We start from the raw sequence: 13,528 nt of genomic DNA, 5'->3' as shown, positions 1-13,528 counted from the left end.
GCGCAATTTCCACGAAACGGCGCAAATCCATACTCATGTGCATGGACTCTAACCTAACTGAGTTGGCAGGGGCAGAGCCTGGACCTTTGGCGGACGGAAACCTTTTTGGGGACCGTTTAGTCAAGGATGTGGCCAAATACGTAGGCTCGTTCACGACCTTGGATAAGGCGCAGTCTGGAATAAAACGAGTCATTCAGGCTGGGGTTTTCAACAGGGCCGGACGAGGCCGGGGATGCTCGTTTGGCCTTCAGTATTCACAAGGTCCTCAGCGAGGAGACTTCGGTCGCGGCAGGGGAGAGTGGGACTCTACCCGCGGAGGTACCTTCTACCCCACCAGGCAACGCTTCAACAAGCGACGCTTTAATAGAGGATCCTATCGGGGAGGTTTGTATGGGAAAAGGTAAACACCGGGCACAGTGTCGGATAAATACTGTTTGCAAATTGACTCCCAATAAACATGCATATCTCACATTCTACTAACAATCATCAAATAATGCCTAACAAATGCAAGTCATAAAATAGATAGGCATACAGGCTAATGGATATATGATATATCTCTTTTATTATTACAAAATATCAATCTATATTTTTTTAGTTTTTTGTTTTTCAGTATCTTTTTTTTACAATAAATTCTTTTCTTCGTCAACACATATGGACAACAATGTATCTGCAAGTCATCATCTATACAAATTAATTCCTATGTACACAATGTGGACTATAATTGATTCAAAACTAATTGATCATAAGAGGTGTCCTTAGCCTGTTAATGTTAATCATGTTGATAACTCATTACTTTTGCTATGATTATTTTTCCTCACACATACTATATACAGAGACTAAAATCAAAAATCAGTGAAAGACTTTTTTATCTCAACTTTATACTCAATTGTTGAAAAATGAGCACATAGGCGGTCGATTGACACAACGCGTTTCGGCTAGGCCTTCGTCAGGAATCCGCTCTGAATAACACCTTGATGTTCCAATTGACTGATTTCGTATATGACTCGAGATAATTGATTGAAACCAGATTATGTTCTTATGTTGGGGGACGAATGATATATGAAGGCTTTGCTCAAAAAGTATTGTACCGGTTAACCATCTGATTTCCAACGAAACATGAATGTCAAGGGTCTGCACCTTTGTTTTCCTGTCTTCGCAAGTAGGATCAGACCTTGATTTTTCTATTCTGTTCTCTATGTCGTTGTCATCTGTCTTGGTGATGTCTATTTTTTCTCGCTTCTCGCTCTATTTCATTGTCCCGCTCGGAACTCGAATTGGCTGATACCTCCTCTCTATTTGGCTCCGCGTCCTCCTCTGGTTCGACAGTGATCAGTTACCAAACACACCTATCGGGGAGGTTTCCAGAACACCGAATCTACAGGTGTGTGTCCCGGATCTATTCCTCCTACCATTGGGGGGGACGTACTCAATATTTTTATCACAATTGGGTTCAACTATCGCAGGATGCCTGGGTTTTACAAACAGTTCAGGGTTTCCATCTAGACTTTTTCCAGACTCCCTATCAGGTCCATCGGCCCAGACAGCTTTCTTTTTCCCGACTAGAGAGTGATTTTATAGATTCCGAAATCGAAGGATTGCTGCAGAAACGCGCGATAGCGCCTTGTGACGAAGGCCCTCGAGGTTTCTGCAGCAATATTTTTCTGGTGCAGAAGAAAGGCGGAGGTTACAGGTTGGTACTCAATTTTAAAGACTTCAACCATTACATGACTTAAAGCACTTCAAGATGGAAGGCATCCATCTTTTGGCGGACCTCCTGAAACAAGGGGATTGGTTGGTCCATCTGGACCTGAACGACGCTTATCTGTCCGTCCCCATATTTCGTCCGCACCGTCGATTCCTTCAATTTCAATGGTGGAACCGGTGGTACGAATATTTGGTCCTTCCTTTCGGACTTTCCTCGGCACCGTGGTGCTTCACCAAGGTTCTGAAGCCAGTGATAGCTTATCTCAGGGAATAGGGGATTCGCATGATTGTCTATCTAGACGACATTCTCATCATGGCGTAGTCGCCAACGTTGGCAGCTCAGCAGTTGCGCATGACCATTCGTATCTTACAGAACCTGGGGTTCGTGATCAACGAACCCAAGTCTGTTCTGTGCCCTACACAGACAATAGATTTTCTGGGGTTCGTCATAAATTCTCAGACGGCTCAACTCAGTCTTTCATGTTCCAAACTTTGAGACATCAAGAAGGAGCTGTGCTCCCTGTTATCCAAATGGATGGTCTCACTCAGGCTGATTGCCCGGATAGTGGGCCTTCTAGCGTCATCCATTCAAGCAATATTTCCAGGACCCCTACATTACAGGGCCCTTCAGAGGCTCAAGATTCAACACTTGCAGAAGGGTCTTTCTTACACAGACTTAGTTCCTCTTTCCCAAGAGGTACGGGAAGAGATTCAGTGGTGACTTGCCCATGTAGAGGCGTGGAACGGCAGAGCCATTTTCGGCTCACTACCGGAGGTTGTCATAGAATCCGACGCCAGTCGTTGGGGCTGGGGAGCGCGCTGCGGAAATATTTCCACAGGGGGACGTTGGTCCCTCGACGAGCTAAACCTCCACATCAATTGCCTAGAACTTCTTGCAGGGTCGTTTGCGATCAGGACACTATCACCCAAACAGATCTCGTGTTGCATCCTTCTACGGATGGACAACATCTCGGCGGTTCAATACATCAACAAACTGGGGGGCACGAGGTCCTCAATATTGGTGGACATAGCGAAGGACTTTTGGCATTATTGCCTGAGTCATCAGATTTCGGTCATAGCCGAGTACATTCCAGGTCAGTCGAATGTCGTGGTGGATTGGAACTCACGCCATCTCAAGGACTACAGCGACTGGCAGCTCCACCCACAGATGGTTCAGTGGTTGCAGGAGATCTGGGGTCTTTGCGAGATCGACCTGTTTGCCTGCACACTGAATCGCCAAATGACAAAGTTTTTCAGCTGGAGGCCGGATCCATTAGCTCTGGCGACGGATGCCTTTTCACAGGATTGGACCCCGAATTTGAATTATGCGTTTCCACCCTTCATTCTCATTCCCCGCGTGTTCACACAGGTGATGCGCCAGAAGACGGAAGTGATTTTGGTGACTCCCTTGTGGAAGTCGCAGCCTTGGTTCCCGATACTGCTGGAGGCGAGTTGTGACTGCCCCAGGAGGATCCCATGGTCCTCAGCGATGCTCCGGGGCCCTCATGAAGAGATGAACCCGATGGTAGTATCGGGGCAGTTGTCCCTGATGGCCTGGAGACTTTCCGACGATGTTGGCAAATGCCAAGGGTTTCGGAACAAGCTTCAGGCTTTATCAGCCAAGCGTGGGCCCCCTCTACCAGGAAACGGTATTTTTCAGCCTGGAGGTGTTGGGTTCATTGGTTCGTGGAACAACACGTGGATCCCGTAGGGCCAGACTTACCCTTTGTTGTAAATTTCCTGTCCGAAAAAGCTTCTGAGGGATTGGCATACCGTTCTGTTAATAATTTCCGTTCTGCCATATCGGCGGGCCACTCTCAGGTTGAGGGCAAACCCGTAGGGATGCATCCTCTAGTATGTAAACTATTAAACGGTATTAGAGTAGCTAATCCACCCAGGCCGAAATATTCTTCCTTGTGGGATGTCTCGTTAGTTCTTTCCTTATTTAATCAATGGCCCAACAACAATATGTTAGCAAGGAAACAACTATCATCCAAACTGGCCATGCTGTTATGCCTGGCGGCTTGTAGAAGTTCTTCAGACGTTAAGGCTCTAGATATTACAGGTAGAGTATTTACTCCTGGAGGAGTTTCTTTTAACATCACGTCTAGGACTAAAACTATGTCACACAGCATAGAATATCATGCCTTTCCTGATAATGCTAAGCTTTGTGTGGTTCAATGGCTTAAGGCCTATGAAGAATGTACCAGGTCTATTCGTCATTTTGGCGTGGTGCAATTATTGATTGCCTTGCAAAAACCTTACAAACCTATCACTGCGGCTACTATAGCCAGATGGTTAAAAAATGTTATGCAGGAAGCAAGTATTAATACTCAAGTCTTTGGTGCACATTCTGTTCGAGGCGCCATGGCCTCTAAAACATTCATGTTCATGTTCAAGATATCATGCGTTCTGCAGATTGGTCTTCTGAGTCAACATTTAAACAGGATTATTACAAGCCGGTGGGTGATATATCCTCTGTGGTCTTTATTCAGCGTTAAACTAGCATAATACGAAGCCTCCGGTCCTGTAATAGAATAAAAAATTAGCTAGCATTCGCGCCAAGAATTTTCAATTCTATTAAGGACACGGAGGCGAGGATTATCCCACCCGGTTACATTACAGTATTGTAATTATTACCCACCCGTTTGCATTTATATTCTGATTACGCAGAAGTTACGGGTTGTTCTCTCTCCCTTTTTTCAGGGTCTGAAAAGAAGATGGATTAAGTGTAATCCTGGTTGAAGATGACGTTAATCCCAGCTGGCCTGGTTCTTCCACGTTGGAAGCTGTTGTTGGACTTTTGGTTATATTATTGGACTTTAATGTTCGAAGCAAAGAAAGAGGACAGGTTCCGGTGTTTGTGGCTATTATGGGGCATTGCAGGATGTGATGTAATATATGCATCATGGGAAATGTAGTTTTCTGTTTACACAATGCAAGTTTTCATTGGCTGCTGTGAGTAGCAATAAATAGAAAGAGAAGAATAATCCTCGCCTCCGTGTCCTTAACAGAATTGAAAATTCTTGGCGCGAATTCTAGCTAATTTTTTATACCCTCTCAACTTGTCACCAGTTCATTTGTATATTCCCTTTGGCCAATATAAACTCCAGATCAAGAAATCAACAAATGCATTTCGATTTGTTTTAGGCACTTCATGACACCCAGCAAGCAGTGTGAGGGCTCCAGAGGGATCATCTAGCTCTTTCCTTGCCCGTCTTACATGTCAGTTTATCTACTGAGGTCCAATATGACTGATCCTGCATGCATCCCCGCGTAATGTGAAGAAAACTGGTTTGTGGTTGCCGGCATCTGCCACTAAGGCTCGAGGACCCCGGGAATATTCTGGCCATCTTCGCTGGCGAGAGATATCTGTGCTGTATATACTTTATTTGTGCAAATTTAAACATTTGGTCAGTAGAAACTACTTTTGTGTAACCAAGAACTCTGTCCCAGTTAATTTCAGATATCTTTTTACCCTGGTTTAGTACCTATTGCACCTTCACGGAGGACAACTCGGTATAAAAAGCAGGTGCTATGGTTTTTAGAGTCTAGTCACCGCATACCTATATGATCCCAATGTAAGCATATTGGAAATCACTTTGAATCTCTCTGGTTCGGGATCTTCTATCCCAAATGTGCTTCCTGTTGTTCTGACCAGTAAAGCATGGGCCATGAATTGCCACACGGCTATGCTTTTTTTCTGTCCTTAATGTCTCAAAAGTGGACACTATGCCCACAGGCAGAGATCTCCCACCACCCGAATAATGTCCTCATTATATGGTCTTCTATTGAAAGCGGGAGTCAGTGCACTGAAGTCTGGCAAGCACCACAATGATATTTCGGGTGCATAAAGCATCTCACTGCCAAGTTTATCAATGTATTTATGGCAAAATAATTCTTCAGTAACATCCACTCATCTCCCCCTGAACCTGCATTTCTGCAGATATTCACGTGGTTTGATGCATTCCATATCAACTTATCAGACACAGCAATTGTGCAGTACAATACGAGGCCTCCAAGTTAGGAACACCCATACCAGCCTCGCTCGAGGATATCATCATATTATTTAAAGCCCGCTATTTCTTATTCGATACCCAAAGTAAATCCGTTATTAAACTGTTTAGTTTGGTAAACAAAAATACCCCTTCTTGAGAGTTACAGGGATGTCAACAAAACCGTAAAATAATCATGGAATTATCACTTAAGTAATATCGACAAGTCATATAGGCAAGAGGGGCAGACAGGTCTCAAAAGGGATAGACGTCCTAACTCCAAATATTGCTTGCTAAAGTTTCCAGCAATAAGGCTTATTCGATATGGTACACCTGCACCCCTAGGTATCTAAAGATGGAGGCTCCCTTCAAAGATATGGCGGCTGCAATACACTGCACCAGTGCTTTCCCATTTGGGACATTTGGAAATAGGCAGTATTTTCCCCAGTTTTCTCTCAAGCCTGAGCGCATTCTGAACTTATCAAGAATCTCCATGACACCCTTCGAACTCTGTTGAGGCTCCCTGAGATAAAGTAGAACAGTGTGAGCTTAAAGGGAAACCATATGTGCACCAGTAGTCAGTGACCCCCCAATCACCAGCCTGCTTCATAATTTACAGGTCATAGGTTACATCACCAGTGCAAATATTAGTTGGGGCAACAAGCACCTCTGCTGTGTACCTGTCCAAATTCATCAAGCCTGGGGAAAAACCTGTCCAGTGTGCACCCTTGCCAATGGGTGCCAATAGAGTAGTGTTGTTCATTTGATAATCACTGGCCCCAGTCCTAGCTTCTCATGCACAGCAAACAAGAATGGTCATACAAAGGGTGGCAGGGGGGTCACAGACGGAACACCGCGGTCTAAACCACAAGTGTTCCGACTACGCAAGCCCTACCATGCATGCCTTAACCACGCATGTGCATGGTTAAGGCAATGTGCGGTAGGGCTTGTGGATGGACAGAAGCAGGGAGAGGTCTGCGGTTAGGTAAGTGGGGCTGGATCGGGTTACTTTTGTGGGATGTGAGGGGTTCATGTTGTTTTGAGGGCTTGGGGAATGGGTCGGGTTGTTTTAAGTGGGGCAGGTCAGTGTACTTTTGTGGGCTTGGGGGGTCAGAGGTTGTTTTGTGGGCTGGGGGTGGGTCAGGAATGTATTGTGGGCTGGGGATGAGTCGTGGTAGTCTAGCTGTGGATGGACGGAAGCAGAGAGAGATCTGCTCTGAGGTAAGTTGCGCTGGGGATAGGTTGGGGTACTTTTGTGGGCTGGGGTTGTTTGAGGGCTGGGGGATGGGTCGGGTTATTTTAAGTGGGGATGAGGGTAGGGTCGGGGTACTTCTGTGGGCTAGGGTGGTTCAGGGGCAGTTTGGTGGGCTGAGGGGGTGCATCTGGGTCAGTTGTCTGGTCTGGGGTGGTCGGGTAGGTTTCTGGGCTGGGGTTGGCTCGGAGGTAGTTTTGTGGGCTGGGGTGGTCAGGGTAGTTTTCTGTGCTGGGGGCTGGTTGGGGTAGTTTTGTGGGCTGGGGGTGGGTCGGGGTAGTTTTGTGGGCTGGGGGTGAGTCGGCTGTAGTTTTCTGGGCTGTGTTGGTTTCATTGCTAGTCATCATGGCTGGTGGTTGGAGGAAGTTTCAGGGCTGGGGTGAATTGGGGCTAGTTTTCAGGGCTGGGGATAGGGCTAGTTTTCAGGGATGGGGCAAGTTTTCAGGGCTGGTGGGTCAGGTGTAGTTTTCAGGGCTGGTGGGTCAGGCGTAGTTATCAGGGCTGGGGGGGAGTCGGGGTAGTTTTTAGGGCTTAGCGGATGGCGGGGCAGTTCTTAGGGCTGGGTCAGGGCTGGCCAGGGTCAGGGTTTTAGGTATTAGGGCAGGGGTAGGGCAAAGCATGGGGGTTGGGAGGGGGTAGGGGTATTTGCACCTCAGGGCGGAAGGGTAGTTTGTACCTTAGGGCGGTGTGGAGGGGGGGGCGAGCTTAGCCATGCACACCCCTTTACCATGCATGCCTTTACCATGAAAATTTGTGGTAAAGCAATGCGTGGTTAAGAGGCAGTCATTAGTCAGACCACAATGTTTAGGCAGGCGGGTTTGGGATTTTGTTGTTCCGTCATACAACCCTTCAAGGGTATTGAATACCTTCTCTACATCTAGCAAGGTAATGACTGAACATGGGGCATACTAAGGGCCCATGTCCAATATCATGATTAGTCGCCTCAGATTTAGATGGTTGCTTCATCCTGTGATGAAGCGTTTTGGTCTGGATGAACCAATTCTCCAAGATCCAACAACTTTGCAAGGAGTCATGTTCAGAATTCAATAGCAAGAGAGGCCTGTATCAGTTTAACATCCAATAAGTCCCACCCAGGTTCAGGTAAAAACAAATATTGCTGTGCACGTGGATTCTGGAAGGCCTCCTCCATTAAATGCATGCTCATATATAGTCAGGAGCTTCGGGCCAACACCTCTTTATAAGTGCTATAAACGTTGGGTGGTAAACCATTCCATTCCATGTATTTTCCATTTTACAAGCTAGTCTATTGCTAATTTAAACCCATCAAGGAAAAATAGGGAATTCAAAGAGGGAATATTTTCCTCGGGTAATGCAGGCATGTCAATTCCGGCCAAATACTGCACCAAGGTGTCACCCCCTATGTGTCTGGGGTGGAATATAAAACTTTATAATAATTGGCAAAGGTATTGTTAATTTCCTATTGTGTTTGCGACATACCATCTCTGGTAATTCATATTGCATAAATAAGTTTCCATCCATCTTCATTGTGAACCAGCCATTGCAGTAGGCACCCTCCATGTTCGCATTCTCTGTGTTAGTCTACTCACATATTCCTTTTAGCTCAACTCCTTAAGCCTAGCCAACAATTTTGTAATGTTCCTTTTCTTTTACAATTTTCTGTCTGTTAGTTAATGGATCAGACGCAACCTTCACCTCTAACTCGCAAGTTGTGCACTTCCTTATGTAGCCTGCTGTCAGTTCAGTTATATTGTATTCCCAAATGCAGGCCCAGATTTACAAACACTTTGCATCGGGTTTGTGTTACTTTTTAATTGCAAATCTGACACAAGGAGTTGTGGTGAGATTTACAATCCAACACATAATACAAAGCTGTCAATGCACTGTTGAAGTAAGTTCACAATTATAATAGTCTTTGTAAACTTTATTAAGTCACAAGGTTAACTGCATCCTCTGCTTGCTGGCAAACAGTACATCAAGTGAAGGCAACCTCGTCAACATTCCAAGGCTGCCTTCCTGTCAACATTCTAAGCGTGACCACTGTACAGGAGAATAAGGGGGGTGGCCGGAATGTACCACGTGACAAATTATAACACATCTCCCTCCTTAAAGAAGAGGTACTGTAACCAGCAGAACATTTAGGTTAAGCTGTGAGCAGAGGTGTACATTGCCCTGTAAGATAACCCCTAAACTACAATACAAACAAACAAACTTATGCTAATACACGTTCAACCCATTTGAAATTCTTTGTGCCACCTTGGGGGATTGCGGTGTCTCAATTCCCTTCCCTCTTGAGCTACTTCTGCTCTGGAACTCTGGACTTGAGACCTGCTAAATCCCTCTTGGTCTGTCTCCCTCGGACCTATGGCCACCCGGTCCATGCTCCACTTTTTCCCATCTTCCAAGATGACCACATTTCTTTTGACCTCTCTTATTTTCCCTGGGGCGTAGTACCTGTCCTCTTTGCCCCCTAGGTTCACTGGTTTCCTGATAACCACACTTTGTCCCTCGCTGAAAGGTCTTTCCTGCTCCCCCAATTTTCTGTCGTACCACTCTTTATACCTCTTTTGTCATGTGTCAATTTTCTTACTGATTTCCTCCTGATCGATCACCACCGGGTCCTTGGGGATCATCCAGTTAGGGGATGGTTTGGAATCTGCCTTCCTCCCTCTCAATAGTTCAAATGGTGTATGTCCCGTGGAGAGGCTAGGTGTGGTGTGGTGTGGTAGGACCAAAGCATGTCTCTCAGCGCCACTTCAATAGGAGCCCCTGCTTTCACCGCTAGTTGGATGCACTCTTTCAACATTCGGTTAGCCCTCTCCACCTTCCCATTGGCTTTTGGGCAGTACAATGGGGTGCGTATGTGCGTTATGGACATGTCCTTCAGATACTCCCTCATCTCCTCCGACACTAATTGAACCCCATTGTCCGTGATCAAGGTGGAGGGTATGCCCTCCTTTGAAAACACTTCGTTCAAAAATTCAATCAACGATCTAGTGTTGATGTTGCTCACAATCTTGTGTGTGATCCAGTTAGAGTAGTAGTCTATAAGCACTAAGATGTACCATTGCTGTGGTCCCTTAGCCTTTATGGGGCCAGTGATGTCAAATCCTAATTTGTCCCATGGAGACCGTGGGATCTCCACTGGAATAAGTGGGGATCGCCTGACACATCTTGCTTTATCGCTTACCCCACACGCGTAACAATCCTTCACCTTCTCCTCCATTGTAGTATGGGTTAACCACTCCCTATGTACAACGCTAAGTTAGCATAACCTCGTCGGCTGTTAGAAAGCCAGCTTGCCGCTTTTGCTGCTTTTGCACGCGACACTGTTGTTACATGTTATTCATTCGAGAACTGCTGACTCGACTTTGCTTCACATGAGAACCGTCTGTTGTTTAACATCCTTAACAGTAAGTAGTGACCTTGGTCTGTACACCGTGTAAAGAACGAGTCTGGGTCACTAGACGGTGCAGGTTGTTGTGTTCAGGTTGATCGTACCACTTCTTAGCCATAACATACATACAGCTGCCAATACCTGAAAGACGAGTCCTTTAATATTGCAGAGCAGCATGTTTTCACTTGCATTCGAAACGAAGAGCTGTTGCAGGAGAGAGCCTAGCTGATCCTGTGATGTGATTCCACTAAGCTGATCCATAAGGTATGGGGTCCCCCATGCAAGCCTAAGAGACCTTCTATTAGTCTAATAATAACCTATTAGTTGCTAGAGAAAGGAGGGTGGTCGCTTTCCACTGTCAATATTATTATGATTGCTCCTTTCATTTTCTATGGTATTGTAACAATGCTGATGGTTCTGATCTTAACCATTTGTCTGCTTGTGTTAGCCAAAGTACTGCATCTTAGGATGCGAGGTTTATAAAATAAACTCTTTAAACTTTACCGTGTCTTTGTTATTCTGTTGTGGACTGATATATAGATACCAACGGGTATTTCGGATTCCCACCACTCCTGAGAATATCTAAGTCGCTTGGTCTGGGTTGTCTATACATCGGGACCGCCGAGCTAAATCTCGGATAACGAATGGGACACTAAGCTAGTCGGATAGGGGTTCTTGGTTCTGAGGGGAGTTTCTGGTACACCACAATTCTCTGAGGTCCTGGTTTCTTGCGCATAGTTCTGTGCATAAGCAGAATCCCCGCAACATGGCGCACCTAACGTTTGGTCTTTTGATCTGAAACGCCTTAGTAGTGCTTTTATTAGTCCACAACGTCCTCACTCTAGTTTCCGGACAACGGGAGTGACGGCTTAACCTACCTAGGTTTCGACTAAAGGTTCTTTCAAGCTTGATAATTAAAAAGGTTTTCTTTTTCTGAACCCCAGTGCTACTGTAGAGCTTGTTGTTGCACTTCTGTGTGTTCCGATGGCGGTCAACGTTGCCGCACATAGTCGGGTTCCCCTGACCGCACATTTACGGGTCTATGGGGTACCTGATGTGGGTTGGCTGTTATTTTTGTGGTAGGGGCTGATGCGGCGTTCCCATATGAGTTGTTTGGGTGACGTTCGATGCAGTGGATGCGAACGATAATTTGTTCCACAAATATACTGCCACGGCGATGCCTGCAGCCTATGCCCCTTATCGGACACTTGAAATTCCTCTCACTGCCTGGCAGCATACCATTTGGTTTAATGGCGCCCTTCCCCATGCGGTAGTACCGGCGAGAATGGGCCCGTTGTCTATTGCAGGGGCCATATGGCCGGTGCTGGCCGGTTATACGCCCCATCCCCGCTACATGACTGTGGGGGTGGCGAAGTTGCGTGTGCTACACACTGCCCTGATTACGGTCCATAGGGCGTTAGTGCAGTACGTGTCATGCAATGTACAGGTGGGGGCACCTGCAGTTGCGGGCCACACGACTGACCATCACGCGGTGGTCAACAGTCCAGTTATGGTTAATGCGGTTGACGGCAAGCGCCCCCAGAATAAGGATGAATTTCCTTACTGGCTTGCTGAAAAGTTTGATCAATTAGAAGCCGTGTTTCCGCATACTTCTCCTGTGGATAAACACAGGATACTCACTATTACTTTGCCGAAGGACCTGGTCCCAGATATTTTCAACTGTGACAATTGGGGCAAGGTCTTTGCTGCGACCTATGCGAATTGCTATGGCACTCCGTCTATGTCCGTACTACCCTCTGTCATCAAGAAGGTCCAAGACAATCATGGTGCAGAGGTAGCCATTGAGTTTGGAATGAGGATTGTCGACAGCTTCGATGTGGTTTGTTTCATGGTAATGGGCAACCTCGAAGGAGATGCCATGCAATTCCAAGTGGGCAATATGTTGGCACTTGTGGATCCGGCCGACAGGCCAAAGGAATTCGCTAAAATTATTGCGAAAGCCTACAGAATGGTGGGTCGTAGTGCCTTGGGTGTGAAACCCACCGTGATCATTCCTACTGTAGTACAGCAACCTAAGGTGAGTTCGTCTACCAAAGACGAAAAGCCCAACTTTCCAAAACAAAGTTGGCGAGCCAAAAAACAGGGGAAGCAGCAAGAGAAACGGAGGTCTCGTTCTGCGTCGCCGGTGCAGATACAAACTGAACGCACTCATGATTTGCGCGATCGTTCTAATATAAAGTCACCTGATAGATTTCAGGTTCCTGAACAACGCTCTCCTCGTTCTTCACAGGAAACATCGGCTTTTCAATCCGGTGGCGGAGATCGTGGGAAAGGAAGGGGTGCTCAAGGTCGTGAGCAGCCCCGTCAGACTGACGATAAAGGCAAGCAGGACGAATCTGCACGTCAAAGACCCCCGTTTCAGAAGAAAAAAGTTGCTGCTCTGACTGCGCGATATGCCTCAGATGGTACGGACACAGCTTCTGAACCTGACATGGGCGATAACGCTGCTAGACAGCGCGGCGGAAGTTACAGTAGTGCGACAAGCGCTGTGTCCATATCAGGCGGCGACAGCAACTGATACATTTGTAAGTGTTGTAACTGCTGATACTCGCGTATCTCCCCCTGAACGGATGTTTGAAATTTTCCTTATAATTGAGGGTGACATACAACGTAAAATTAAGTTGGTATTTTGGGATAATCTAACCTCCACCTATGATATCCTTTTGGCGGAGGCGGATTGGCCCCCGGCTTTCGTTTTAAATGCTCCTAGAGGGGAGGTAGTGATCCACCCGTCCTTTGGGCACACGGTGCCAATGGAACATTCTAACAGGTTAGCTGGGGAGTGGGCGCAGGTGCTCGCGCCTGCGTTGTACCGTACTCAGGTGGGCTGTGACAAATTTTCTCCCAACCATACGATTCCGTTGCGGTCAGAACCCCAGCCACAGCCCCAATATCCCATGCGTCGCGAGGCTAGGTCTCACGTCGCGTCTATCCTTGAACAATTGGAATATCAGGGAGTAATTGAAACATGTGTGTCACCCATGAATAATCACTGTGACGAAGCCTGATGGATCATACCGCCTAGTTTTGGATTACCGGCACTTAAATTCGCACTGCCGGACATGTGCGGTACAAAATGCTCACAGTTCGGCTCTCGTCGATAGTCTCGTGAGAAAACGGTTTAAAACCACACTTGACATCTCCAATGGCTTTTATAGCCATAATCTGTCCCCTCATAGC

The sequence above is a fragment of the Triturus cristatus genome, chromosome 3_2 (assembly GCF_964204655.1).
Source record: "Triturus cristatus chromosome 3_2, aTriCri1.1, whole genome shotgun sequence".
Taxonomy (NCBI): Eukaryota; Metazoa; Chordata; class Amphibia; order Caudata; family Salamandridae; genus Triturus; species Triturus cristatus.
The sequence above is the reverse complement of the archived record's forward strand: the minus strand, read 5'-3'. Positions refer to the sequence as shown.